Raw genomic sequence first — 3475 nt, forward strand, 5'->3', positions numbered from 1 at the left:
TGGTATCGACTGGAAAGACGTAACAGCCCTAACCAATTGCGTTTAAGATATTTTACTGTTTCAAATTTTGCAAAAACATATGATCATGTGAATATATTACTAGGGGCCCCATGAAATAATGAGTCCCTGAAGATCAAGCTCTTCCGGCTTCACATCAAATTCTCCTCTCCCTAGCACAGTGCCAGGCACAAAATCGGTACCTAATAAGTACTTGAAGAGTGCATCAATGAGAGAGGTCACCCGTGTGCAGCCTGTCAAAGGCAGTAACTACAACACGAAGGGGGTGGGGAAGGAGGAAGTGAGCGCTTTGAGTTCATTATTCTAAGTCAGGGACTGTCTGAGCTTTCCTTTTAAACATTTGTTCCAATGTAGTAAAAAATATAATAGGTTCCTCTGGTTGAAAACAGTGAAGCGATTAAATCCCAACAGCTCTGGAAATACCTTGCAGCACATACCTCATGCTCTCTTCTTGCTGTGTAAAAGCAAAGCGAGGGCTGGTAAATCCTCTGGGGGATAGGGAGTTCTGCCATGTCCCTGATTCTGAACATCCTTCTAATCACTTAGCCTCACCGCCCAGGTGAGTATCACCATAATTTGGAGCAAAGTTCTTTAAAAGCTTTGATATGATAAGTTCTTTCTCATCTTCAGATCAGGGCTTACATTTTATATTCATCAAATAAAAATGTGAAAAGAAGCTTTTAAAAATTTCATTGGCCCTCATAGGCACCATCAGGAAAATGCCTTCACAAACTGTTTAGGGAACATTTCTGATCATGAAAATAACAAACATTTCCAAAGTTTATGAAAGAATAACTTTAAGAGTTCCTATAAAGACATACCCCATCCTAATCATCTGGGCCACTTATATCCTAGCTGGAAAATGAGCTACATGCTAATATTACAGAGTATGGCAAAGGTCTATATTGCTGTATAGCTTATTGTTTCTCTTACAGCCTCAAGTCTGGGTTGTGCCCCAAGTTGTGACTTATGGAGGCAAAGAGTTGTGACCGCATTGGGAGTCAGACAGGGCTGTCAGACTGGCAAGAACAAGTCCAACGTTGGAGAAAAGTACAACTAATAAAAATAGGCTATATAAAGGATAACGGGTCACAGATAGGAACACTGGGAACATAACCAGTTTAGAGGCCAATCCTGTTGGATGTGTATCTGTAGTTTCTCCAACATTAGGTAGGCAATTCCCCTTAAAAATTCTATATAGGAGGTATTTACTATTGCTGGGCTACTCCTCAGCATTTGAAACTCCTTCCTGTGTGTGGGGAATGAACGTCACTTTATGAGTCTTGGTGGGAAACAGTGCCTACTTCTCACTGCAGAAGCAAAAAATTCCAGAGGCTCATTTCCCAGTTTCCTTGCGGGGAGGTTGTGTCACAAAGTGGGCAAGGCCAATGAGAAATACCTGATTTAGACTTTGAATCAGTGATGGAAAATATACATATTGCAGAGAATCTGTGTGTGTGTGTGTGCATGTGTGTGTGTGTGTGTTGGGGGATGGAGGGGTGGCAGTGTCACCAGCTAGACCGCAAGACCTGGCCTTTACTGTCCCCCTGCTTGTACTCACCTTTGCCTTACATTCCCCCTCCCAGCTCTTCTTAACGATTTTCCTCTTAACTCAGGCAAAACCCCAAGCCCCACCCCACCCCCCCTTGATGGCAACTGGCGGGGACAAATCTCCCGGTGGCCCAGACCACCCAGACCGTTTGAGCTAAACCTGAGGCAGACTGTGCCTGCGCAGATGGACCATGGAGTGACCTCTGGAATGACCTACAATTATCTTTACGTCATTATAATACTAATATCTCTGCCCAAGGAGGAGCCTCAGCCTCATTTACATAACACAGTGTATGTACAGACATTTCCTTAAGGCGCGTATGCGACCTTATGCCCGTCTCTACCTAGGATGCCTCCCTGTCTAAATATTCATCCTAACCCTAAACAAAAGGAACCCACTCACCCTCTCTCAGGGAGTCATGGCTTTGGAGGCTGTTCTCAGCGATCTCCTTATTTGCTGCAAATAAAAGATTTCTTTGCGTGACAACTCCGCCTGATGCAATTTCTGACTCATCAAGGAGCCAACTCAAGTTGGTTCGGTTACAGCAACAGTAGCAACATCAAGTGGGGGGCAGTGTTCGATGACATGGTTTTGGCCACGGTCCTGGCAGCTTTGTGCACTCCTTGTTCTTACTCATTTTTCAAGCCTGGCAATGGTAGGAGTTATTCAATATTGTTTCAAAAAATTTTTTTCTCTCACACTTCCTTAATTTTTTTTTTTTTTTTTACTTAAATAAGCCAAAATTAGTTTCTGTTGTGTGAAACTTGTGACCAAATTGTAGCTCTGACATCTTGGTCATAAGCAGATTGATATTTTAGGGGGCTTAAAGGGCACTTTGAAATTTTGAGTAGTTCACTTTAAGTATTTAAATATAACTTTGTCCTGCAGTTTAAACTTTAAAAAAAAAAAAATGTTAACATCTATTATGATCATTGACCCTCATAGTAACACCTAAATAATTGGGGGACATATTAAGAATACAACTTTACAGCTTAGGAAACTGAGGCAGAGAGAACCAAAGTGCTCTGCCCAAGTAACAAAACCCATTTAATGGCAATGCTGAGAATGTGGAAATCCAGTCTTAGATCTTTCTTCCTTTCTTTAATAATCTTTATTGCGAAAGCAAAAGAAAAGCGGAGAGAAAGGTGTAGTATCAGAACTCAACTCATATAAAGAGCAGAAAGGGAAAGACCGGCGTCAAAATAACTTGACTGAGCTCCTTCTGTCATGGCAGGCCCCACACTCTGAAACCGGGACCAGAAGTCAGCAGAAAGGGGCTTACAAGTTCCTCACTTGTTTTACTGCTAAAGACCCAAATCAAGAGATTCTTCCTTTCTCCGTGGCCAGCTTACACTGTGACCAGCGGTGGAGGGCAGTCACCAGATAACCACTCATCCATTCTCTCTGTTTAAGAATGACCTCCGTGGGGCGCCTGGGTGGCTCAGTCGTTAGGCGTCTGCCTTCGGCTTGGGTCGTGGTCCCGGGGACCTGGGATCGAGCCCCGCATTGGGCTCCCTGCTCGGCGGGAAGCCTGCTTCTCCCTCTCCCACTCCCCCTGTTTGTGTTCCCTCTCTCACTGTGTCTCTCTCTGTCAAATAAATAAAATCTTTAAAAAAAAAAAAAAAAAGAATGACCTCCGTGAGGTTATCTTAAGGGGAGTGATTGCTGCTAAAAACACAGCCATGGAGTAGTCATCAGAAAGGCTTTTTCTAGCACAATTCCCAAAGGAGATATTTGTACCAAATAACATATTTAAAACAAACCTACTCTGACAAATACATTTCAGTTCCCTCATAATGCTTCTGCTTTATATAAAACTCAACTCTGTAAAGAGTAACTTGAACAATCATAGCTCCCAGGATATCAACCCCAAAACGGTAACGTGCATTTAATGAGAACTTCAAG

Source organism: Halichoerus grypus, chromosome 4, assembly GCF_964656455.1.
Source record: "Halichoerus grypus chromosome 4, mHalGry1.hap1.1, whole genome shotgun sequence".
NCBI lineage: Eukaryota > Metazoa > Chordata > Mammalia > Carnivora > Phocidae > Halichoerus > Halichoerus grypus.